At 44.0% G+C, this 27,872-nt stretch overlaps 1 pseudogene; it reads left to right on the forward strand.

Annotated features, from left to right (window-relative positions):
* Positions 1-14,228: 14,228 nt before the first annotated feature.
* LOC126417703 (5S ribosomal RNA) lies at positions 14,229-14,346 on the forward strand (annotated as a pseudogene).
* Positions 14,347-27,872: the final 13,526 nt, after the last annotated feature.

A 27,872-nucleotide genomic window follows, 5' to 3' on the forward strand; every position in this document is an offset into this window, starting at 1 on the left:
ATTCCTCACTCCACGAACGATGTCACAATGTATCGAAGGGCTGACCTACTTCTGACATATCGGTATACTTTGTGCTTCAGTTTCTGGTTTAACCTGATATTTACTGCTGCAAAGCGAATGAGTTTAAAAAAAATTCTAATTTCCTACCTCCTACCCCTTACTATTCTGTGCTGTAGGCCTAACAGTGCCAAAATAACATCTTCAACCATTTCCTTTATACATAAGGAAACTGTCAGTTTCATCACTTTCTGCTATGTACTCGTGCTTTGTTTTCACTGAAGCAGGATGTTCATATTTTTTGTTTTCGTTTTTATAAATAGCACATTAAGAAATTTTTCAAACATATTAATGGTTTATGGTAAAAAAAGTAGTCTCTGACTTTCTTTCACCAGTTATGAGTCAAGAAGTGCAACATGCAGTCTTGGTTGGCATTCCTATTGTGAACCTGCCCAGCAGCAGAAAGTTTCTGCCAACATGCAGCGAGTGAAGCTCTTGCCCTTACTGGCCCAACTGCATATTATGTGTTACCAATTACAATAATTTGAGGCATCTGAAGACGGGATTTTAAAATACCGAAACTTGTCCTGGTTTAAATAGATAATAATAACTAAAGCAGACAGCTACAAATTTATTAACTTGAAAAATACTGTTTAAGCTTTACCTTATTATGTTCACTGAATAACGTCATCCTTGCGCCTCTGCTGCAACTTATTTAGTATTACTTCTAAATACAAAAGATATTTCCGTCTTTTCGAGCACTTTCAACTGTCTCCCACATAAAAAACACACCCACGTAGTACTGAAACGAACTCTTTTCAAATACCTAGAACACCGAATCAACGCTCTTTATTTTATAGTCTTGCAGCCACAGATGCAAGATAGAAGTCATGTGTGCAGATGACGTGAATTCGATAGTAATTATTCTAGTAAGTACCGTGTTTATAATACATTCAGTGAATTCGAGCTGGTTTGTCACATTTTTCTCGTTTTATTAAAATGCTCCTTTCTTTTATAAAAATGTCGAAGATTCCTGTCTTGCCATGCACATGGAATGTGTAAACATGGTTGACACGAGGACGGTGTCCTTTTAAAAGAACCACAAGCATTGACGAGCTTCATAGTGAGATAGGAAGAGCTACAATTTTCCAAATTCTAAATTTTTTTTTTATATACCGTTTTGAGAACAGAATGTATCCTTAAAGTTCAACTGGTCTTTCAGCATTTTATGTTGTTACAGTTGTCACTTGAGAATGGTGTAATAGACCAAAGTCACGATAAATACATTAAATAACAGTCCAGTTGGAAAAGTCTTTTCTACAGTACTGCAAGACTATGGACACAAATAAACACAAAATATTCATATTTATTTTATGTATCAGCTCTGACTTTAACTCACTCATCTTAATCTCCTCGCTAAACGTATAGTGAACTCGAGGTAATTTATATATGAATGAAACCCTCCATATCTTCACCACACATAAACGAGTATTTCTTACATTTCAATAGTAATCGATGATACTAGAAACTTGCCGTTGTCTTTTTGTATATAGTCTTGTTAAAATAGAGGTGATCTTCCCCATTCTGCATTTAAAAAAGAACAAAATCACTTCCCACTATCAGTAACCATGATCATAGCGAAAACTACTTTCCTAGTTTGTCTCTGTGGCTTTTTCATTTGATTTCATTCACACCGTATTACCAGTTTTCCTTTCTCCATAATGGCTTGTGCTCTTTCATTCTTTTGCTATGTCTGTTTCTTTTTACTCTGCGCAATTTACTATCACAACTTATCATCTAAATCTACCATTTTTACTCCGTTAGCCAGCAACGAGAGGAGGGGCGTGACCACTGCCTTGATGCTATTAGAGTTGTGCAGACTGTGTCCAACCGCCGGGTTTCCCTTCTCTCTAATCGTCATAGACAATAGAAATACGGTGCAACACAACACTTACTCATCAGTCAACCTGACTGGGAACTGAGACACAAGCTGCTGAAATGGGGTCTAGCCAAAAGACACAGTAGACCGTGAGACCATGTCACGATTAAATAAATAACTGTTGCCAATATTATTCCTGCTGTTCCTGAGCACTAATCTATCCCCCGCCTCCAAAGAACTCATCTCTTTAGCATTAACAGCACTCCACGTAGACCAAACGTAATTTGAGTCACTTGCATTATACAGTGCCTTGTCCCAGATGTCTTGTTAGGAGTCCAGTTATCGAACGCATACTGCTACATGATTACTCTGCAGTTCACACTCAAGTGTATGTCAGAAGGTATATAGCAACATTTCCAGACTATTACTCTGCCGTCCCATTCTCGATCAGCACATGGGACACATGGACATCTAAGAGGAGAGCTCACAGCATAATCGTTGTAAAGAAAAACAAGTTCATAACAAGAAAATCCGTAAAATTATGAACAGAAAAAAGAAATGTTTGTTATTGATCCAATATGTTGTAATGTTTCAAGATCATAGAGCATTGTCTTTCACGTAGAGGTAATTTAAATGTCTTAAACTAACTAAACTGCGACAAACTTCGAATATTCCTATCGGAACTCTTCAAAACATCTGTGCATGGATGTGTGTGTCGTAAAGAATGGAGAAGGAAGACTAAGCAGTAAGGTATTAAAACAAGCGATGTAGTTCCATACAGTTCTGTTGAGCTGCACTTACAGGAGAGAACACGTTTCACGGGCAAGAGGGACTTTACAGTACAATAATATTCACAGTGACACATTCATCAACTTCGGGTAAACAAAGTATTAGTTCATGTTTCAAAGTTCTACAAAGCGTGCTCATTAACAACACAAAACACCCATTACTCCCTCCAACTCCCGGAAACAAACTGTGGGCATTTTAGCGACTGGCGACAGCGCTTTTGTCGCAGCCAGACAATAAGACTGTGCCTGTGTGAAAATGCAGCTACATTCATACCGAAAGTAAAAACAATAACCAGTGCCTTTAAATATTGTTCTGATTGACAGAAATAAAACAGAATTTCGATAAATAGAAGAAAAACCGTGGATGGTTATTCTTTTAAATTTTCGACCGACGTCTCCTGTGTTTGGGGATTGTTATGAATTATGACAACACAAGTTAAGTCCATCAATGCAGTTATCTATTACTGATGTGGGACTAACATATACGCCTCAAATCATTTCAGGAAAGTGCATTTCACAAACCATGTCATGCGCTCCTACATATCAATCCTATCTCGCGCAACTGTAGGGGTCCCAGCAATTGACTCATTCCTGTCTGTTCCGTGTGGACGCATTGATCAGCTGGAAATGCCTCATGGCGGTAAAGGACTAAGCTCCTACTGGATAGAGCGGTGGTTCACACGCCTACTTGCCATCCAGACTTGGGTTTTCCGTGATTTCCCTAAATCGCTTAAGACTAACGCCAGAGCCGGCCGGTGTGGCCGTGCGGTTCTAAGCGCTTCAGTTTGGAAACGCGTGACCGCTACGGTCGCAGGTTCGAATCCTGCCTCGGGCATGGATGTGTGTGTTGTCCTTAAGTTAGTTAGGTTTAAGTAGTTCTAAGTTCTAGGGGACTGATGACCTCAGTAGTTAAGTCCCATAGTGCTCAGAGCCAGCCAGCCACTAACGCCAGGATGGTTCCATCGAAACAGCGCGGCCGAATTCCATTCCCTATTCAAGCTTATTTTTTCTCTAATGACTTCGTCGTCGACGGAACGGTAAATCCTAATCTTCATTCTTCCTTGTAGCCCAGTAAACGAAGAAAACAAGCAGTCGGAGTACATCCACTCATGCCCTGGTGAGTCATTTTTCCTGTGTACTGACTCATTGAGCAGCCTACAAGCTGTCGACCAGTGCTACCCTCACCACCCTCTGGTAGCGTCAGTTCAGGAGTCCATCTATGCCCTGGAACAGTCCCACCGTTCCTTGGTGTTTGTGTGGACTCCAGGGCACGTCGGAATACCCGGCAACGAACTTGCCGACAGGCTGGCCAACCAGACGACGCGGAAACCGCTTCTGGAGCTAGGCATCTCCGAAGCTGACCTGCGATCTGTCTTACACCGCAAGGTTTTCTGGCTTTGGGAGACGGAATGACATAACAGCACGCACAACAAACTGCGTGTCATTAAGGAGACTGTGAATGTGTGGAAGTCTTCCATGCAGGCCTCTCGCAGGGAATAAGTTGTCCTCTGCCGGCTCCGCATTGGCCATACGTGGCTAAGGCATCGTTACTCACTCCATCGTCAATCCACCTCAGTGTCGCTGTGGCTCCCAAATGACAGTCGTCCACCTCTTGCTGGACTGCCCACTTTTATTCACTCTGCTGCAGACTTTTAACTTTCCCAACACCCTGCCTTCGGTGTTGGGCGACAATGCCTCCACAGCAGCATTAGTTTTACGTTTTATCCGTAAGTGTGGGTTTTACACTTCTTTGTAGGTTTTAGCGCATGTCATTTGTCCCTCTGTGTTCTCCATCCTAGTGCTTTTAGGGTGGAGGTTTTAATGTGTTGCAGAGTGGCTGGCTTTCCCTTTTTATTCTCGTGGATGGCCAGCCACTGTAATCTGCTTTCGTGTTTCTAGAGTCTCTCTGTTGTTTTCTTGTCCTCTTTTGTTCCTTTTAGTGTTCGTTGCCTTTCCTTCGTACTTGTGGTCTTTCCTTTCTTTCCGTTTTGTGTTATATGTTTCGTCCGTTTTATTCTCACACTTGTGGCATTGTTTTATTAGGAACAAGGGACCAATGACCTAGTAGTCTGGTCCCTTCTCACGCCTTCAAACCAACTAGCCAACCAGTCGGACAGGGGGAAAACATTGTGTAGTCGGAAATTTTTGTACAGCGTAGGAGGAAGTTTCATGAACAACATACTAAAAATACCCACTATTGGCCCGGTCCGTGTGGTTGAGCGATTCTAGGCGCTACAGTAGGGACCGTGTGACCGCTAAGGTCGCAGATTCGAATCCTGCCTCGGGCGTGGATGTGTGTGATGTCGTTAGGTTAGTTAGGTTTAAGTAGTTCTAAGTTCTAGGAGACTGATGACCTCAGAGCCATTTTTGAACCCACTATTGGGGCGTGAGCAGGGAGGTGGCGGGACGTTTAAAGGTCACATTTTTATGTCGTTCTTAAATAACTCGAAAGCCATGGCGTCTAAAATAGAGCCCAGTACAAAATTTAACTACATTAAATTTCCTACAAAACTCTCATGTTCATTTTTTCTCTAGGTTAATAGTTTCCGAGTTTCGAGGGGATGGATAAATGGCAGATTATAGAAATATTGTTTTGATGGTATAAAAATACTGTTTACTGTTAAATGAAGTGGGATAAGAATTTGTATTAAATGTCTGTATGTCGTCCAATGCGGTAGAGCCGTATTAATGGATAAACTGTGTTCTAGGCGTGTAACAGGCCGAAGTGTGCGTGTGTGTGTGTGGGGGGGGGGGGGGGGGTAGATGAAGAATAGATGTTCGAGGAAGGTAGGTCACTGGAATGTGGTCAAGTAGTTCCCTCCTTCATAGGACTGCAGTCTGAAGAATGGGCAGGGGATTCCCCACTCTGTCTACCCCACAGTGTCACAAGAAGCCAGTAGAGCGTGTTCCACAAAGTTATACCGGCCGTTTGCAGTGCACCTTATGAATCAGTGGCGATTCATTGCGCAGACACTCCCCTGAGTATTGACATTCCAGAAAATACGTCAACTCTGTGTGGAACAAAGATATGAGTTTGTAATATTAATAATCAGATTCCGCAATCGATTCTGTGTTTAATGAGTTTGTACGGCGAAAAAGATGTTTTCCTTTTCCTGGTTTGGATGAATAAATGAGGTGGCATTCCACGTATTGAGACATTGTTGTAGCGTCGTAGTATCATTCCCAAAAGCCACTCCAGACGTCATTGTTTCAGTTCGCTATGACAGCGACTAAGCGTTCAATTTTTCTTAATTGTTCAGTCTTCTTCTTCAAACAATAATTTGTCAGAATAAAGTAAACGTACTTCATTAAACAAAATAAACAATTAACTGAAATGAGGGTATGGTATCGTTGGCCGGGAGGCCCCATCCGGGGAAGTTTGGCCGCCAAGTGCAGTTCTTATTTCATTGGGCACCTGCGCGCCGGTGATGAGGATGAAATGATGATGAGGACAACACAACATCCAGTTTCCGAGCAGAGAAAATATATAACCCGGGAATCTAACCCAGGCCCGCTTGCATGGAAGGCGAGCACGTTACCACACAGATAAGCAGGCAGACAAACAGTTAACTGTTACTGAGCGACGGAAAACGAAAAGGTATTCAGTAACTTGAGTCATTTCTGTTAGAGTTATAAAGTAATAACAATAATCTATAGTTAAGTATTAATATTTCTCATTTAAACCCACTTTTAAGCATTACAGTTTACTTGAAAATAATTTCGTGGAACTCTTGACAGCATAATTTTAAATTACACGGCAACATCATCTTTGTGATTGTGTCGGATACAATTCATTGTGTTCCTTTGTGCATTGGTAGTTTTTGGAAGAGAACTCCCTTCCGACGTTGGTATTATGGCCTAAAATTGCAAAGTAATATTCTGAAACGTCCTGGAAGATTAAAACTGTGTGCTGGGTCGAGACTCGAACTCGGTAACTTTACCTTTCGCGGTCAAGTGCTCTACCAACTCAGCACCCAATCACGACTCGGGACCCCTCCCCAGACCTTCAATTCTGCCAGCACCTCGTCTCCTACCTTCCAAACATCACAGAAGCTCTCCTGGAAGAAAGGATATTGTGGAGACATGGCTTAGCCACAGCCTGGTGGATGTTTCCAGTACGAAATTTTCACTCTGCAGCGTAGTGTGCGCCCAGTTGGTAGAAAACTTGCGAGCGAAAGGCACAGGTCCTGAGTTCGAGTCTCGGTATGGCACACAGTTTTAATCTGGCAGGAAGCTTCATATCAGCGCACACTCTGCTGCAAAGTGAAAATTTCATTCTGAAGTAATATTCTGTATATTTCAATAATTACAAATAAAATTCTTCATTAATTTGTGATCTGATAGATGTTCATTTTTCATGAGCCAAAAGCTTTTTAAAGGCAGATCTGTCTATTTTTTCCGACGAACTTCGTGAAATTATGTTATTGATCAAAGAATTTACTGTCAATCAACTTTGATTTTTAGGATTACATATCTCAGTCAGTAGAAACCGACCTCCTACAGGCCCGCTTGGTTGGCCGTGCATCCGCCTGTCTGTCTGTCGGACTGCTCACAGCCCTTTTCCTCAGGAATGAGTAGACGTATCTAGTTGAAATTTACGTCGCATACTAAGAACCACGGCGTATTGGCGGTGTTAAACATTCAAGTTTCTAAGCCAGTTCACTCAAAAGAGATGGTCATTTGTGTCACATATTTCGATACCCCCCCCCCCCCCCCCCCATGAACCAGGGACCTTGCCGTTGGTGGGGAGCCTTGCGTGCCTCAGCGATACAGATAGCCGTACCGTAGGTGCAACCACAACGGAGGGGTATCTGTTGAGAGGCCAGACAAACGTGTGGTTCCTGAAGAGGGGCAGCAGCCTTTTCAGTAGTTGCAAGGGCAACAGTCTGGATGATTGACTGATCTGGCCTTGTAACAATAACCAAAACGGCCTTGCTGTGCTGGTACTGCGAACGGCTGAAAGCAAGGGGAAACTACAGCCGTAATTTTTCCCGAGGGCATGCAGCTTTACTGTATGATTACATGATGATGGCGTCCTCTTGGGTAAAATATTCCGGAGGTAAAATAGTCCCCCATTCGGATCTCCGGGCGGGGACTACTCAAGAGGATGTCGTTATCAGGAGAAAGAAAACTGGCGTTCTACGGATCGGAGCGTGGAATGTCAGATCCCTTAATCGGGCAGGTAGGTTAGAAAATTTAAAAAGGGAAATGGATAGGTTGAAGTTAGATATAGTGGGAATTAGTGAAGTTCGGTGGCAGGACGAACAAGACTTCTGGTCAGGTGACTACAGGGTTATAAACACAAAATCAAATAGGGGTAATGCAGGAGTAGGTTTAATAATGAATAGGAAAATAGGAATGCGGGTAAGCTACTACAAAACAGCATAGTGAACGCATTATTGTGGCCAAGATAGATACGAAGCCCACACCTACTACAGTAGTACAAGTTTATATGCCAACTAGCTCTGCAGATGACGAAGAAATTGAAGAAATGTATGATGAAATAAAAGAAATTATTCAGATTGTGAAGGGAGACGAAAATTTAATAGTCATGGGTGACTGGAATTCGAGTGTAGGAAAAGGGAGAGAAGGAAACATAGTAGGTGAATATGGATTGGGGGACAGAAATGAAAGAGGAAGCCGCCTGGTAGAATTTTGCACAGAGCACAACATAATCATAACTAACACTTGGTTTAAGAATCATGAAAGAAGGTTGTATACATGGAAGAACCCTGGAGATACTAAAAGGTATCAGATAGATTATATAATGGTAAGACAGAGATTTAGGAACCAGGTTTTAAATTGTAAGACATTTCCAGGGGCAGATGTGGACTCTGACCACAATGACCTGTAGATTAAAACTGAACAAACTGCAAAAAGGTGGGAATTTAAGGAGATGGGACCTGGATAAACTGAAAGAACCAGAGATTGTACAGAGATTGAGGACAATATCATGGAAATGGAAGAGGATGTAGATGAAGATGAAATGGGAGATATGATACTGCGTGAAGAGTTTGACAGAGCACTGAAAGACCTGAGTCGAAACAAGGCCCCCGGAGTAGACAATATTCCATTGGAACTGCTGACGGCCGTGGGAGAGCCAGTCCTGACAAAACTCTACCATCTGGTGAGCAAGATGTATGAAACAGGCGAAATACCCTCAGACTTCAAGAAGAATATAATAATTCCAATCCCAAAGATAGCAGGTGTTGACAGATGTGAAAATTACCGAACTATCAGCTTAATAAGTCACAGCTGCAAAATACTAACACGAATTCTTTACAGACGAATGGAAAAACTAGTAGAAGCGAACCTCGGGGAAGATCAGTTTGGATTCCGTAGAAACACTGGAACACGTGAGGCAATACTGACCTTACGACTTATCTTAGAAGAAAGATTAAGGAAAGGCAAACCTACATTTCTAGCATTTGTAGACTTAGAGAAAGCTTTTGACAATGTTGACTGGAATACTCTCTTTCAAATTCTAAAGGTGGCAGAGGTAAAATACAGGGAGCGAAAGGCTATTTACAATTTGTACAGAAACCAGATGGAAGTTATAAGAGTCGAGGGACATGAAAGGGAAGCAGTGGTTGGGAAGGGAGTAAGACAGGGTTGTAGCCTCTCCCCGATGTTGTTCAATCTGTATATTGAGCAAGCAGTAAAGGAAACAAAAGGAAAATTCGGAGTAAGTATTAAAATTCAGGGAGAAGAAATAAAAACTTTGAGATTCGCCGATGACATTGTAATTCTGTCAGAGACAGCAAAGGACTTGGAAGAGCAGTTGAATGGAATGGACAGTGTCTTGAAAGGCGGATATAAGATGAACATCAACAAAAGCAAAACAAGGATAATGGAATGTAGTCTAATTAAGTCGGGTGATGCTGAGGGAATTAGATTAGGAAATGAGGCACTTAAAGTAGTAAAGGAGTTTTGCTATTTGGGGAGCAAAATAACTGATGGTGGTCGAAGTAGAGAGGATATAAAATGTAGGCTGGCAATGGCAAGGAAAGCATTTCTGAAGAAGAGAAATTTGTTAACATCCAGTATTGATTTAAGTGTCAGGAAGTCATTTCTGAAAGTATTCGTATGGAGTTTAGCCATGTATGGAAGTGAAACATGGACGATAAATAGTTTGGACAAGAAGAGAATAGAAGCTTTCGAAATGTGGTGCTACAGAAGAATGCTGAAGATTAGATGGGTAGATCACATAACTAATGAGGAAGTATTGAATAGGATTGGGGAGAAGAGAAGTTTGTGGCACAACTTGACCAGAAGAAGGGATCGGTTGGTAGGACATGTTCTGAGGCATCAAGGGATCACCAATTTAGTATTGGAGGGCAGTGTGGAGGGTAAAAATCGTAGAGGGAGAGCAAGAGATGAATACACTAAGCAGATTCAGAAGGATGTAGGTTGCAGTAGGTACTGGGAGATGAAAAAGCTTGCACAGGATAGAGTAACATGGAGAGCTGCATCAAACCAGTCTCAGGACTGAAGACCACAACAACAACAACATTTCGATACCCGCAAACTAACTCATCAAAACCTATAAGATACTTCCCGTTGACTTAGACTCAGCCGGCCAGTGTGACCGAGCGGTTCTAGTCGCTTCAGTCTGGAACCACGCGACTGCTACGGTCGCAGGTTTGAATCCTGCTTCGGGCATGGATGTGTGTGATGTCCTTAGGTTAGTTAGGTTTAAGTAGTTCTAAGTTATAGGGGACTGATGACCTCAGATATTAAGTCCCATAGTTCTCAGAGCCATTTGAACCATTTTGAACATAGACTCATCAAATTTTCTAGAAAGAAGTTTACGATTCAAGTAAAGGAAGAAAATCAAAAATTGTTTGTTTGTAATTATATCACACGAAAAAATTTTGTCAATTTTTATCAGACTGTCTGTCTGTCCGTTTGTTAAAATCCCTTTCTTCCGGAACAGGAAGACGTGTTACTTTGAAATTTATACCACACACTAACGTGTGTACTGGATTGAAGAGTTTTTAGCAAACAGAACACAGCATGTTGTTCTCAATGGAGAGACGTCTACAGACGTTAAAGTAACCTCTGGCGTGCAACAGGGGAGTGTTATGGGACCATTGCTTTTCACAATATATATAAATGACCTAGTAGATAGTGTAGGAAGTTCCATGCAGCTTTTCGCGCATGATGCTGTAGTATACAGAGAAGTTGCATCATTAGAAAATTGCAGCGAAATGCAGGAAGATCTGCAGCGGATAGGCACTTGGTGCAGGGAGTGGCAACTGACTCTTAACAGAGACAAATGTAATGTATTGCGAATACATAGAAAGCAGGATCCTTTATTGTATGATTATATGATGCCGGAACAAACACTTACTTCTGTAAAATATCTGGGATTATGCGTACGGAACGATTTGAAGTGGAATGATCATATGAAATTAATTGTTGATAAGGCGGGTACCAGGTTGAGATTCATTGGGAGAGTCCTTAGAAAATGTAGTCCATCAACAAAAGAGGTGGCTTACAAAACACTCGTTCGACCTATACTTGAGTATTGCTCATCAGTGTGGTATCCGTGCCAGGTCGGGTTGACAGAGGAGATAGAGAAGATGCAAAGAAGAGCGGCGCGTTTCGTCACAGGGTTATTTGGTAACCATGATAGCGTTACGGAGATGTTTAGCAAACTCAAGTGGCAGACTCTGTAAGAAAGGTGCTCTGCAACGCGGTGTAGCTTGCTGTCCAGGTTTCGAAATGGTGCGTTTCTGGATGAGATATCGAATATATTGCTTCCCCCTGCTTATACCTCCCGAGGAGATCACGAATGTAAAATTAGAGAGATTCGAGCGCGCACGGAGGCTTTCCGGCAGTCGTTCTTCCCGCGAACCATACGCGACTGGAACAGGAAAGGGAAGTAATGACAGTGGCACGTAAAGTGCCATCCTCTCACACTGTTGGGTGGCTTGCGGAGTATAAATGTAGATGTAGATGTAGAAGGTCTGCGGTAACTTGGCAGTGTAAAAGATGTAAGCTTCTAAGTCAATGCAGTCGAAAGATACGGGCACTGATGTCATATATTTTGAAATTGGAAAACTGACTCATCAAAACCTGTAGGGTACTTACCGCCGAACTAGAATCATGAAATTTGGTGAGGAACAAGATTTCACAGCACATGTAAAGGAAAGAAATACGATATAAGTTGAATTGTGGTTATATCACATAGAAATATCATTCTGCCATTTTAGAAGTTACACTGCGGAAATAGAGAACTATCACTGTACGCAAATAAACTCATGTTCAGAAAAAAGCAGAACACCTTGAATGACTAGAGTTAGGCAGTTCACATTCACAGGATATGTACTCTTACATTAGTAAGTACTGCAGAAATGATAACCATTTCAGTCACCTTGGTTCAGCATGTGTCCTGTTGCCCAGTCCGCCGTGGGTCCTGATAACTTCTTCCATACGTACTGGCATGGGCTCGTATAAGGTGCGAATGGCGTCCTGTGGTATAGCCGACCATGCTCCAGTCACCTGGTTTCAAAGTTCATCTGTGATTGTTGGCATTGGATCACAACTCAGCACCCGTCATATCACCATATCCCACACAATTTCGATTGGCGACAAGTCTTGTGATCTGGCGATCCAGGGAAAAGGCTGACAAGCATGTGATCATGCATTGTCTTACTGAAAAATACTGAAAAATAGCGTCTGGGGTGTTGTGCAGAAAGCATATGGCTACCGATCGCAGGAATTCATTCACGTCGGTCAGACTGGTCACAGTGCCCTGGACACGTAGCAACTTTGATTTGTGCTTGCATGCAATAGCACCCAACACCAAAAGGTGTTTAGTTGGAGTTGTACGTCTTGTGCGAAAGCAGTCAATGCGATGCCCCCTCAGCTTTTAGCTCCGAACCAAAATGGGGCCATCATTTTCAAACAAAAAGATACTGGATTCTCCGAAAACACTATCTGATGCCATTCCTCAGCCCATTGCCGTCTAGGATGTTTCTGCATGTCCGTCAAAGGTAGGCGGAAAAGTGGACGACGCGCGTGTTCAAATGGCACTGAGCACTATGGGACTTAATATCTGAGGTCATCAGTTCCCTAGAACTTAGAACTACTTAAACCTAACTATCCTAAGGACATCACCCACATCGATGCCCGAGGCAGGATTCGAACCTGCCACCGTAGCAGTCGTGCGGTTCCTGACTGAAGCGCCTAGAACCGCTCGGCCACATCGGCCGGCAACGCCCATGTAACCCATGCCGTAGTAAACGGCGACGGACTGTCTCCCCTGATAGTGTATGATGCGTTCCACTATTCCACGGTTGCGCCTACCCGAGGAGGACGCAGATCTGTCCTGCAATGGCATTTGGATGAGATGGAAGGGGACGGGGGTCTCGGTCGTGCTACCTGATCCACCGGCTTCCGTGAACCATTCTGCACACACCCGCTGCACTACTGAAACACTTAGTCGCACAGGAGCGGCAATATCCCGCATGGATGCATCACATTCTCTCATGCTAGTAATGCTCCCTCTTTCAAACTCATTGGTGTGACGGTACGGTTCACGCATACGTCTGTGAGGCACCCTGCACGTCTGCTCAAGTCACACAGATTCATTACCTGATTCATAGCGACAACGAGGACAGCAGGAAAATTTCCCGGTAGGTGGTGTTGCGCTACGATATCAATGTTGACCTTGAACCCGTGGGTCGACGTGGTTCAAATGCTAATCATTTGCGTAGAACTTACTAATATACATGTCCTGTGTATATGAACGTCGTATCTCTAGTCTGCTTTTTTTCCTTCTGACCATTAGTGTACAAAACGTAAGTTGCAGTCTTTTTTAGTTAACAAAATGGTTCAAATGGCTCTGAGCACTATGGGACTTAACATCTACGGTCATCAGTCCCCTAGAACTTAGAACTACTTAAACCTAACTAACCTAAGGACATCACACAACACCCAGCCATCACGAGGCAGAGAAAATCCCTGACCCCGCCGGGAATCGAACCCGGGAACCCGGGCGTGGGAAGCGAGAACGCTACCGCACAACCACGAGATGCGGGCTTTTTAGTTAACAGCCAGCCGGCCGGAGTGGCCGAGCGGTTCTAGGTGCTTCAGTCTGGAACCGCGCGACCGCTACGGTCGCAGCTTCGAATCCTACCTCGGGCATGGATGTGTGTGATGTCCTCAGGTTAGTTAGGTTTAAGTAGTTCTAAGTTCTAGGGGCTTCATGACCTCAGATGTTAAGTCCATAGTGCTCAGAGCCATTTGAACCAGCCATTCGATCCTTTGGATAGTTGATGTGTCTGCATACACATGTAAGTCTGAACGGAACCCTCAATGCGCGAGTCCTACTCGCAATTGGGCAATTTTTCTGTTATAGCATTGGTAGGCGAGGTACTGGCGGAAGTAAAGCTGTGAGGACGGGGCGTGACTCGTGCTTGGGTAGCTCAGATGGTAGAACACTTGCCCGCGAAAGGCAAAGGTCCCGAGTTCGAGTCTCAGTCCGGCACACAGTTTTAATGTGCCAGGAAGTTTCATATGTATATATTGTTATTATATCTCCTCATTCCTCATTTGGCAACGGCCTTGCCGCAGTGGATACACCGGTTCCCGTCAGATCACCGAAGTTAAGCGCTGTCTGGTGTGGCCGGCACTTGGATGGGTGACCATCCGGGCCGTCATGCGCTGTTGCCATTTTTCGGGGTGCACTCAGCCTCGTGATGCCAATTGAGGAGCTACTCGACCGAATAGTAGCGTCTCCGGTCAAAGAAAACCATCATAACGACTGGGACAGCGATGTGCTGACCACACGCCCCTCCTATCCGCATCCTCAGCTGAGGATGACACGCCAGTCGGATTGTCCCGATGAGCCATTTGCGGCCTGACGACGGAGTGCTTATTTCATTCCTCATTATGCTTATTCCTCGCATTCATGACATTAGCTTGCAAAGGGCCTTAGTTGTGCTTTCTCTGTTTTATAGCTAAGAAGGCTAACAAAAGCCGGACTGGCTTGATTTGATATATTTTGTCAGAGAGGACTGTAAAAAGCCTAACGAGTCCGGCTGAAGCCAGACACATATCAGCTCCTACCTCCACAAGCGTCCGCCCCCGGTAGCTGAGTGGTCAGCGCGACAGCATGTCAATCCTAAGGATCCGGGTTCGATTCCCAGCTGGGTCGGAGATTTTCTCCGCTCAGGGACTGGGTGTTGTCCTAATCATCATCATTTCATCCCCATCGACGCGCAAATCACCGAAGTGGCGTCAAATCGGAAGACTCCCATCCGGCGAACGGTCTACCCGACGGGAGGCCCTAGTCACGCGATATTTATTTATTTAACTCCACAAGCGAAGTTCGGCAAACAACTAGTTGCGCGGTTAGCGTGCCTTACGACCGTTAAACAAACGTCAGCCGAAGAACCCGAGACAGAAACTTTCAGGCAATGTCTAGTGGTCACGAGAGCCTCAACAATTCCGATAATAAGACTGCAGGGCAGCCAGTACGCTAATTGGACGGTGCGCGCGCATGCGCTCTCGCCTCTGCTACTGTGGGGAGGTGAGCGGTGTGGCAGCTGGTGGAGGCCGGGTCCCCCGGCCCTCTGCTCCGTGGCGCTGGGCCGAATAATGGTACCCGGGCGGACAGCGGCTCATTCGCCGGCGCCGGTGGAGTTAGCGCCGCTCTCAGGATTAAACCGGGAGCACAGCCCGGGGCCTTGCGGTTCGCCGCAGCCCAGCCTCCCCAGTCCCGCGACAGCCGCGCTGCCACACAGACGCGCATCCTGCCGTAACTTAACGCCGCGCCGGCACCCTCAGAGAAATTTCTACACTGTGGCCGGGAAGTCGCCATAACCCCTGGTCAAAAACAGCATACCGTTGCTGTAACATGTATCGATAAATATACACTTTCACACCTAAGTTATTCACTGACCATCAGATATTAACACAACTTAAATTGACTATTACTTGCTGCATATGGAAAATTTAAAGTCAAAAAGTCGCGGAATCCAAACGGCAATCGGATTTTTTCAATTTTGTCTGTATACGAGATCTGTTTAAAAAATCCCAGAACCTTGTCCACAATTTCTTCTATACTTACCTTTAACTTTTTGTGCATGGTCGCCTTCCAAGTACCCTCCTCCACAATTGGTACACTGTTCCCAACGCCGTTCCCACGTCCGGAATCAGTCTTGGTACATCTCTTGCTGGATCACACGAAGCGCCGTCTGGGAATTTTCTTTTGTTTCGTGTATCGTTGCAAATCTTTGTCCTTTCAACGGATTTTTCAACTTTGGAAAGTCCGCAGGGGCAGGTCTGGAGAGTACGGAGGATGGGGAAGCACCGTCATTTCGTTTTTTGTGCAAAAGTGACGGACCAGCAGGGATGAATGTGATGGTGGTGCCGGCCGTTGTGGCCGTGCGATTCTAGGCGCTACAGTCTGCAACCGCGTGACCGCTACGGACACAGGTTCAAATCCTGCCTCGGGCATGGATGTGTGTGCTGTCCTTAAGTTAGTTAGGTTTAAGTAGTTAGTAGTTCTAAGTTCTAGGGGACTGATGACCACAGATGTTAAGTCCCATAGTGCTCAGAGCCATTTGAACCATTTTGTGATGGTGGTATTTGGTTTGTGGGGCACTCAACTGCACGGTTATCAGCACCCGTACAAAGCCCAATCTTTTCACACTCCAATATTTCACTCCAGTCTAGCGACTATCACTGATGATGATGATCATGATGATGATGATGATGATGATGAAATGGTGAGGACAACACAAACACCCAGTCCCAGGGGAGAGAAAGTCTCCAACCCGGTTCGGAATCGAACCCAGGACTCTGTGATCCAGAGGCAGCAATGCTAGCCACTAGACCACGAGATGCAGACAGGGATGAATGTGCGGGTGCATTATCGTGATGCAAGAGCCACGAAATGTCTCGCCATATTTCAGGCTGTTTCCTCCTAACATTTTCTCACAGGCTTCGCAACATGACCTGATGGTACAATCGATTAACAGTTCTCCCCTTGGGCACAAATTCATGATGAACTAATCCTTCAAAGTCAAAGAAAACTATCACACTTTGTCATATGACCTGACCTGGTGAGGTTTTCTTTTTTTTTTTTTTTTGTCATAGAGAACCTTTCCCGATCTATTATGAAGATTGAACCTTGGTCTCAACATTATAACCGTAACCCACGTCTCATCACCAGTTATGATTCTCTCAAGGAACATCTCGTTCTCATTTGCACGATCCAAAAGCTCGTCACATATTGTGAGGGAAACGTCTCTCTGTTCTTCATTCATGAGCTGTGGGACCAACTTGGCGGCAGCAATAGGATGCATTCCAAGATGCTGTGTCAGGATTTCAAGACACGATCCAACTGAAATGTTACATTTTTCTGCACTCTCTCGGACACTCAGTCTTCGATTGGCACGCACGGTTTCGTTGACGTTCCTGACATGAGCGTAGTCGGTAGACGTCGAAGAGCATCCTGAACGAGGGGCTTCCTCAACTTCCGTCCCGCCATTTTTAAACCGTGTGAACCATTCGTGTCACTGGGCACAGCTTAAGCACTCACCACTGTAGGCTTCTTGCAAGATTTGATTTGCCACTGTAAAGGTTTTCTTGAGTTCCACGCAAAATTCAATACAGATGGGTTGCTCCTCTAGCTCTGCCATCTCGAAATTCGCAAACTGCGCGACACAACGTTCCACTCTATACAACACTCAACAATAGCTAACAGACACACAACAATGAAACGTCCGACAGTTACACATTAAGCACATGAGTGTGCTTGGATGGCAACTGTATTTCGCTCCAACGCAAGGTTGGTACGAAATTACGAACGTTCCGGAAGTTTTTGAACATACTTTTTGAATAGACCTCGTACGTTTGATACCTGAATTTCAGAACTCAGATACCAATTTCCCGAATCAGTTCCATGCAACTCTCAAAAACTCTCGAGAAAATAATTTTTGAACTTTTCCAAGTGCCTTTTGTGGTACCGTCCTAAGATCACGGCGCCACACCAAAGACGGCAACACACATCGGTACTACAGACAAAAATGGTTCAAATGGCTCTAAGCACTGTGGGAGTTAACATATGAGATCATCAGTCCCTTAGACTTAGATCTACTTAAACCTAACCAAACTAAGGACATCACACACATCCATGCCTGAGGTAGGATTTGAACCCGCGACCGTGGCAGCCGCGTGGTTCCGGACTGAAGTGGCTAGAACCGCTCGACCACAGAGGCCGGCGGTACTACAGACTATCTCTCTGCAGTTCACAATGACGAATAGGAGAGGACGAAGAAGAAATTCCCTCTCCGTCAGCACAGCAGCGCGCCCAGTTGGTGGCTTCAGCCCTTAGCATTCAACATCATCAAGTATGAATATAGAGTTATTCAAATCTTAGTTTGAAATATTTAAAGTTGTATTCCAAGAGAACAGTTTCTTAATTGGTGCAAGAAGTGATGGCTTAATCGTCAATGACAGTTGTAAATTATCTAGCACTTCTGTGGAATAGGATTGTATCAAGTTAAGTGAATATTTTTAGTATTCCTGTAATAAAGTGAACCAATATTTCATATGCTGCAGTTCAGATTAGATGTAACCCACAATTATGACTAGACAATAGTGGTTTTGTCCGGTCATAACATCTTACAAAGTAAGGTCAATATTTCGAGAAGCACTACCGCAATGTGATCCGCTGCCACATGACGACCTTGGGATCGATTCACAGTTCATACAAATTTTTGAACCTAGTCCATGTTGTACGAGAATTTCCATGAAGCGTAAAATACATAAAAATTGAAAAAAGGGTAGCGCTCGAGAGTGGGAATCGTTGGTTCGAGTCTTGTTTCCGTCATTAATTTTTCGTTCTTTTCTATTCATCTCGAATGCTTATGTCATTTAAATATGAAATTCATCAAATACAGGGTAACTCAAGAGCTGGGCGACACAGGGCAATTCCGTTATTTGTGCAAATGCTGAAAAGACAACGGCAAAATTGATGGAGATACATTGTTTTAAAACACGATCCGCACTGTTGCGACGTAAGACCCACCATTCAGGTTAAAGAGTGGGTAACTTTATTAATCTGCTTGAAATTTCGAACCTAAAAAAATGACTGTTAAAATGGCAAACGGAAACAAGCATAAACAAATCAGTGTCATATACGGACACTATTACGACTTTACAGCGAAATCGACAATCGCAATAGCAAACTCACAGTTACAAACTGAAGCAAATTTATGACTTGAACTGCCATGTTCAGCAGCTCCACCTCTTGAACACTACTCATGGAATTGTTCAAATTGATTGCCACCCTATTGACGACGCAAATCACGAGTGCTTTGCGTAATACCGTAGGCGTTATTGCTGCAGTGGCTCCTTTGATGTCTTCCTGCAGTGCTCGGGGCCTATTTCCGTAACTACAGATTTGAGAGGTGGTAGAGGAGAAAGTCAAGTAGTACAAAACCCTGACAATCTAGGCGGCCATTCCACTGCACCACTTTGACCTGCCAAAGCTCAGGTAAAACTTCATTCTGCAATTCGCGAGTTTGTCCCAAATGCGGCGGTGCTTCATCTAGCTGAAAAAGGAACCCTCGTCGTAAATTTGATAGGGCTACAATATTATACAAAAATGGCAGGCGTGTCACATCGAGATATCTCTGTACAGTTGAGAAACACAGGACCTATTGAAACATCGCCGAATATTCCAAACAACGCACATAAACTTGGACCAGTCTGATGATGAGCATCTACAGTAATATATGGATTCTCAGTTGTCCAGTAAATAGCATTATGTCAATTAACCGTTCCGTTCAGATGGAAACACGATTCATTGTTGAGAAGAATGTCAGCTTCATGGTGTGTCTAGTGCGTTCGTCTTTCTGTAAACCAGTCACAGAACTGCACCTATATATCTGTCTCGGTTCCATGAATTTCCTGGACAAAATGCACACGACTTGGATGAAAATACTTCTGGGTAATATTCTGGACACGGAAGCTTGATTGATGCTTCTTTACTTGTTGACCATGTGGAACTGACTGTCAAGTTAGCTCAGTTCGCATGATCTGTTGCTGTAGTTGGTAGTCCAGGTCGTCGTTTGTCATGGATAATGCCGGTTGCCATGAACCCTTCCAGTAAACGACCGATGTTTGGGTGATATAGGGGTGGTTGATCTGGATGGCGCCTGTGATATTCCTCCGCAGTCTGCCATAGGGTCATACCTGAAGAATCGATAAAGAACCGTTTGCACCCCTTCCTGAATAGTGTGTTGGGACAAAGAAAATGGTATAGGTATACGTATTCAAATACAGATATTTGTAAACAGGCAGGATACGGCGCTGCGGTCGGCAACGCATCTATAAGACAACACGTGTCTGGTGCAGTGGTTAGATAGGTTACTGCTGCTACATTGGTAGCCTATCAAGATTTAAGTGAGTCTGAACGTGGTGTTATAGTCGGCCACGAACGATGGTATACAGCATCTCCGAGGCAGCGATGAAGCGGGGATTTTCCCGTACTACCATTTCATGAGTGTACCGCGAATATCAGGAATCCGGTAAAACATCAAATCTCCGACATCGCTGCAGCCGGAAATAGACCCTGCAAGAACGGGACCAACGACAACTGTAGAGTATCGTTCAATGTGACAGAAGTGCAAACCTCCGCAAACTGCTGCAGATATAAATGCTGGGCCATCAACAACTGTCAGCTTGCGACCCATTCAATGAAACATCATCGATATGGGCTTTCGGAGCCGAAGGCCCACTTGTGTACCCCTCATGAGTGCACGAAACAAAGCTTTACGCCTCGCCTTTGCCCATAAACATCAACATTGCAAATTGTATCGAGCGGATGGATGTGTACGGGTATGGAGACAACCTCATGAATCCATAGACCTTGCATGTTAGCAGGGGACTCTTCAAGCTTATGGAGGCTGTGTAATGGGCGTGTGCAGTTGGAGTGATAGGGAACCCATGATACATCTAGTTACGACTCTGAGGGGTGGCACGTACGTAAGCATCCTGTTTGATCACCAGCATACATTCATGTCCATTGTGCATTCCGATGGACTTGGGCAATTCCAGCAGGACAATGCGACACCCCGCAGCTCCAGAATTGCTACAGAGTGGCTCCAGGAACACTCTCCTGAGTTTAAAAACTTCCGCTGGCCACCAAACTCCCCAGACATGAACATTATTGAGCATATTTGGGATGCCTTGCAACGTGCTGTACAGAAGATATCACCACCCCCTTGGGCTCTTACAGATTTATGGACAGCTCTGTAGGATTCACGGTGTCATTTCCCTCCAGGGCCACTTCAGACTTTAATCGAATTCATGCCACGTCATGCTGCGTCACTTCTGCCTGCTCGCGGAGGCCGTACAAGATATTAGGCAGATGTACCAGGTTCTTTGTCTTTCCAGTGTAGTATCGCGATGCAGCATATTTCGCTCAGTATGACTCTCTTTCGTTTGGCAGAATCGTGGTGGCAGCTCTGTTTACGCTTTGGTAGTAGTTGGTGGTATTAAGGACGGTCATAGGTCCAGTGGCTGTTTGCACGAGAAGAGGCAGTTTAGCGACCTATCGTCACAAGCGTTTAAAAGTGAACATGAACGACAGAGGAGAAGGATGAGAATTCTCAGTACCTATTACGCTGTCAAATAATCGACGGGTATTTTGAATTTACTATGAAACGACTTAAAAACACAGTTCAATGCAAGAGCAAAAAATTACAATGTTCAGCTGATGGGATTTATTGATCTGTACATCAAGAAGCACGTGTGCTAAATTTTCGGGCGTCGAGCACGTGAAAGGAATCTAGGGTACGAATAGCAAATTTTCTGAAGTCGCATCCATTATTCCACTGTCAGTTGAAACCGTTTACGATGGATATGAACCAAGGATATAGAGACAATATATTATAGCATAGTATGTTATTTAAGTCAAGGGGCGTGCTTGGAACAACTTTTCTATTTAAAGCCCCCTATTGCATACTTTATGAAGGAAAAACCACACCAGGAGCGAAAGTTAGAGCATTTGTAATGAATTGGAAACATTGCATTTTAAGTGACATGGCTGCACACTGCCCACAGTAACACATTTCATAGCCAGAAACGACTTATTTCTGATTTCATGGGGATGCACTTAAAAAGAAAATCGCATTGTAGAAAGAACAAATTCTGACAAAAAACACAGTCGAGACCCCTAAGTTCACTGGTGTTAAAGAAAACGTGTGGCCTGCAGAATACACTGTGGACTTGAATTAATTACACTATCGGTCTTATATATGTTTCTTTTCGAGTAGTTTTCGAGACCATTTGCCGTTGTAGCTGAAATCACCCATGTGGATATGCAGATTGAACCGAGTGATCTGCAATGTAATTCCCATTTTAAAGAAAAATGCATCTGCACTAAAACTGTCTAGGATTGCTACATTATTTTCCTCAGGTTGTTTCCACATCTCCATAATGATGTAGCAAAAGTGCTAAGAATTTCAATCAGCTGTTTGTTTGAAAAATATTTTTTGATTATGAAACTAAAGAAATTACGATTACATGGCAATTTGAGTACAAAAATCTGTGAAATCGTCTGACTCGTACTCGTGCAAGGTATTCCTCTACCATAGACCGTACGGTGCCTTCTGGAGTTTGTATGAAGGTCAGGATGCAGATATAGATGAAACATTTTCAGTTAACCCTTTTGAACAGTATATTCCTGTACAATCACACCCAGCAAAAGCACCACCACTGACCCATAGACAAAACAACGGAAATGAAAAGTCATTAAAATTCCAGTGTTTTTTCAAGACTACTTTCAAATAATTTGTGCTTTATAAGATCGATGCAGGGTCGCATCAGAATGGTGCCGTTGGAAATTCCCTGTCAATATCTTCCTATTCCCTACTCCGCAGAAGTAAAAGTAGAATTAGAATCAGTATCTCTATACGAAAAATTTGTCGAGGGATTAGAAAGAGCACATAGGTAGGATAACGGATGTCAAACGAAAAAAACGTTATTCAAAAACAAAACAGGACGAAGAAACATAGGGCGACTCGAAACGAACTGGAAGGACTGTGTAATACTGACCTTTACAATGACGCTTTAAATTTGATTAACAGATTTCTTGATGTGAGAATGTCACAGTAGCTTCATTGACGGATTAAATTTTATTTGGAACCTCGTTAGAATTCTATTATTGCAATCATAATGCTGTAAATTGCAACTTTAGTTCGTAGTTCTGCCTGGATAGTCCTGTCGGTATAGCACTTAGCTTTTTACAACGTCCATCAGTTACGCATACTTTTCGACTTACAGATATCATTCAAACATTATTCTACGTATGTATTCTCAAATTTATGTAACAATGGGAGAGGATGTAGAAAAATCTATAGCGGATGCCGTTTTACGAGGAGTGTTCAATAACTAATGCAACATATTTTTTTTCCCAGAAAGCATATTGGTTTTATTCAGGATTCCAATACAACATATTATCTCTCACTCTTTTGGCTATTTCCGGCCACTGTGACCGAGCGGTTCTAGGCGCTTCAGTCCGGAACCACGCGGCTGCTACGCTCAGAGGTTCGAATCCTGCCTCGGGCATGGATGTTTGTGATGATGTCCTTAGGTTAGTTAGGTTTACGTAGTTCTAAGTCTAGGGGACTGATGACCTCAGATGTGAAGTCCCATAATGCTTAGAGCCATTTTTTCTCTTGCCTATTAAATCTTATTTTTTAATATAATCTCCGGTCAATGCGATACCCTTACAGGGACGGCCTGTATGCCCGCGTGGTACCACTCCAAGTATCGACGTACGAGTCATTGTATTGGTGCGTCAGTAATCTCCCCATCATCCATGTACTGCTCCCCGTGGAGTCCGTCATTCATTGGACCAAACAGATGGAAGTCGGAAGGTGCGAGATCCGGGCTGCAGGTACGAAATTCTGTGAGATCCCCCCGGGTGCAGCTTGCGTGAGGTCTTGCACTGTCATGAAGAAGGACAAGTTTCTTTGCAATTTTGTGGCGTCGAACACGCTTAGATCGTTTCTTCAGTTTCCTGATGATCGGCTGGCACATGGGAGAACGGATAGGTTTACGGGACCTTATTGTGATGACGATAGACGCCTAGCCCAACGACTCACCGTGCTTTTGTTCATAGCCATGTATCCGTAGCCATTCCGCAAGCGCCTTTGAATATCTGCGATGCTCTTGTTTCTCGGCAGAAGATACTCTGACAGCTATCTGCTTGGAACGCACCGCCGTTTCAGACCCCATTTTGAAAGCTACCTATCGGAACTTCATGAAACTGTAGAGGTTGAAGCGGGAATGTTCCAGGATGCCCCACACATTTTTTTCAACTGAAATCAGTAGACAAAAAAATGTGGTCTATTACTTCTTGAACACCTCTTGTACAATTCATCAGTGAACTCGACCGAAGAAACTTACTGATGTGGTAAACACGATAGCGGAAGAGCGTAACGAAGAATGCGCCGGCTGTTACGAAGGCAACTGCTGACGGGCGACCGTTTGGATAAAGCGGGTGGATGTGCCCCCTCGGGTGTGGGCGTGTTCATTTCCTCCGCCGCCCCGGGGGTTGCGAGCAAATTACCCCCGTGGCAGCAGCGCCCGTAAATTAAGTGCTCTACGAGTCGTTCATCTTATTCCGGCAATAATTCATTAGCACCAAGTTCCGCGCACCGGAGCGGGCGTGTGCGACTCGCGCCCGGTAATATCAATTTAAAAGTTGGTAGCAGTGGCGCCCACGCCTGCAGCTAATGGCTTTTAAACGATAACCAGAGCCCCAGATGGCAACACTGATTCAGTGTTCCTCGCCCTCCCTCCCCCCACAGTCCACTACTTCTTGCATTGCGCTGTTGCGCGGGAAGTGTTGCCAACACCCACTTCTCGTAACCGTCCTGCTGGAAATTCCAATTTCAGAATGCACTTGTTAGGGGATTTCCGCTCTAGTTACCCAGCGTGGCGAGTTACAAATCTGCTGTGCCGTGAGTACATTATATAGAGTAACCAAATGCGTTTTCCAATGGGCTTGCACTAAACATTACCTAACTTGACATAATTCGAAGTATTTCCCAAAAAGAGGCTTCATCACACCTTTTTTTTATCTCTGTTGTCTGTTTGCACAAGATTGTTGAGGGACTTCGGCTATTCAATATAAAATGTAAAACCCAAATTACCTTCAGCTGTCTATGTTTTCAATGTAATTTATTTAGCCAGTTTCGGGGTTTCACTATGCCATCTTCAGGCCCCAACGATAATGACAGTTTAAAATACATAACAAAAAGGACCGTGCAGACTTTAAGAAATCAGTTACATGCAGTGGTATCCTGGATGTGCTACAGACGTGTTACTTACATATTTTGTGTAAATTACGAGACAGTGAATTGCATATATCTGGTTGTGGAGCACATATATGGATACTCACGTCGTAACTTTCCTCCTCATAAGTAGCTTGATACCCCATGCACCATAATCTGATATTTACTACACGACAAGTAGATTCGTCCTTTACTTTGGGTCCACTTTGCCGGTTTGTTTTCTAATAACAGGTCTCACTGTCCTCTGTCCTACACTGTATAAGAGCTGCGTATAATAGAGTGGTGTGTGTCTTTGATTTTCTGACTGAACTGAATGTTTTCGTTACACCCTGTGTACACATTCCAGTGCTTTTCTTTAGACTTACTTCATAGCTTACAGTTCGCTATATTACCTAACCACACGCCTGCCTACCTGCACACTTCTCACTTCTTGATAATGTTGGTTATTACCTCTTCCATATCACATTTCAACACTTCCTACATAGTGACAGTTCGCTACGGTATATTACATTACCATCACAGTTTGTTACATTAAAATGTTTTTCATTAAGTAGGTGGCACCATACGAATCTGTGACTGATAGATTATGCCGATGTAACATTAAATTCTTGTTTTATCAGTTTGTATTAGTGTATGGTACACGGTGATGCGGATAGCTAACATGGGGTTCAGCTACAACAAATGGTTTCACATTTTACTATTATATGACAACATATAAATACTTTCTGCTTTTGCCATTTCCCGTTTCTCCACGGTGTCCGCATTGTCACGTGGATTGAAGTAATGTTACTGGCAAACGGTGACCGGATGCCCTTCCTAACATCGACACTTCTCCCACCAAGTTTTTTCAGTATTCTACGGATGGCACATCATAGACCTATACAAGGTAAGCTTTCGCGGCCGGTACTGACATCACTTACAACTTCCTGGCTATTAGGCCGTGGTCGATGTATAAAACTTTTTCGTACCGTTTCATCTGCGACTGCGGGAGACATCTTCAGAGATAAAATGGTGAACTGCAACCATAATTCGAGGGAGCGCCGATTATACAGGCAATGTAGGGAGCACCACAATTTATCACGTCGGCTACGAGATTATCGCTGGTATTGCCAACATTATCGATTGAAAACAATGGAGCGTCATTCATACGTTGCAATGTCGGGATCCGAGTTTTATCTAATATGACACCTTCCTCTTTTCTGTTAAATTCATTATGGTGTTTACAAATGTCAATAGCGTCTCTATACATACGCGCGTGATAATGCGATGTTTTCCATATGACAGTCGTCTCAGTGAATTTTATTTCATGACCATCCTCCTGAACAATTGTTCCGCTACTACCGCCTCTTTTGTTTTGTGTGTGTGTGTGTGTGTGTGTGTAGTTTGAGGTTTTCGGGCGCTAAACAGCGTGGTCATCAGCGCCCAAACGCATAGAAACAGGAACACATGCAGTGAAGGGACGAAGACGGACAGCGAACAAGGAGAACGGCTAAAAGACACAGGCCTGACGCAGTTCCAAATCCTCTTATGCAGAGGCAAAAATAGAGGAGAAGAAACGCACTAAAAAAGGAAAGGAAACACAAGGAAAAGAGAACAGAAATCGAAGTGAAACAAGTAGGTAATCGTGACTGGCGGACCTCTTACCTAAAACCTGGATGAGACAGTCACCTAGCAGTACATTAAAATCCTCTCCCTAGAATCCGAGGCAACAAATTGGACAGGACACAAAACCGTAAGACCTTAACCACAGTCGTTGCGTCGTCTTGCAAAATAGAGGGCAAATCCGGTGGCATGGAAACCACCACCCTCTGGTCAGAGAATAAAGGACAGTCAAGTAAAATGTGGCGGACAGTAATCTGGACACCACAAGCACTGCAACGAGACAGGTGTTAACACTTCTTTTTGTGGTGCCACAATTATAAGGAATTTTATATACACACGGTGTAACAAAAGGATGCCGTATATCTTTTGTCGATCTTAAACCTTCTTCAATCTGCCTGGTGGGTCTGAACTTAATTTTGCATACCGTACTTGCTCAACACTCTCCCAACGCGATCTGTACTGCAATTGATGAACCGAAGGAAAACTTTCCCTTTGGGCAGCGGTCGTTACTCACCGGGCCTGATTCTCTCTCTAAGGCGAAGTGCTCTATCTGTCTCCTTGTTAGTATAACCATTCTTTTTGAATGTCGGCCGTAGATGTTCAAGCTCATCTTTTAAGCAACTCGTTTCACAAATTTTCTTCGCCTTATCCACCAAGGTTTTAATCACCCCTCTTTCTTGTCTAGGCTGGTGGTAAGAATCTTTAAACAGGTAACGGTCACTAGGCGCAGATTTCCTGAAATCATCGCATTATCAGGCGCGTATGTGTAGAGTGGCTATTGAGATTTACACTGATGAGCTAAAGAAACTAGTACACCTGTCTAATATCGTGTAGAGCCACCTCGAGCACGCAGAAGTGCCGCAACACGACGTGCCATGGACCCGACTAATGTCCGAAGTAGTGCTGGAGGCAACCGACACCGTGAATCCTGCAGGCCCGTCCAGAAATCAGTAAGAGTACGAGGGACTGGAGTTCTCTTCTGAACAGCACTTTGCAAGGCATCCCAGATATGCTCAATAATGTTCATGTCTGGGGAGTTTGGTGGCCAGCGGAAGTATTGAAACTCAGAAAAGTGTTCCTGGAGCCACTATATAGCAATTCTGGACGTGTGGGGCGTCGCATTGTCCTACCTGAATTACCCGTCGGTAAGCACAATGGACATGAGTAGATGCAGGTGATCAGACAGGACACTTACGTACATGTCAACTGTCAGAGTCGTATCTAATAGTATCAGGGGTGCCATATCACTACAACTGCACATGCCCCACACCATTACAG

Source organism: Schistocerca serialis, chromosome 8 (assembly GCF_023864345.2).
Source record: "Schistocerca serialis cubense isolate TAMUIC-IGC-003099 chromosome 8, iqSchSeri2.2, whole genome shotgun sequence".
Classification (NCBI taxonomy): Eukaryota; Metazoa; Arthropoda; class Insecta; order Orthoptera; family Acrididae; genus Schistocerca; species Schistocerca serialis.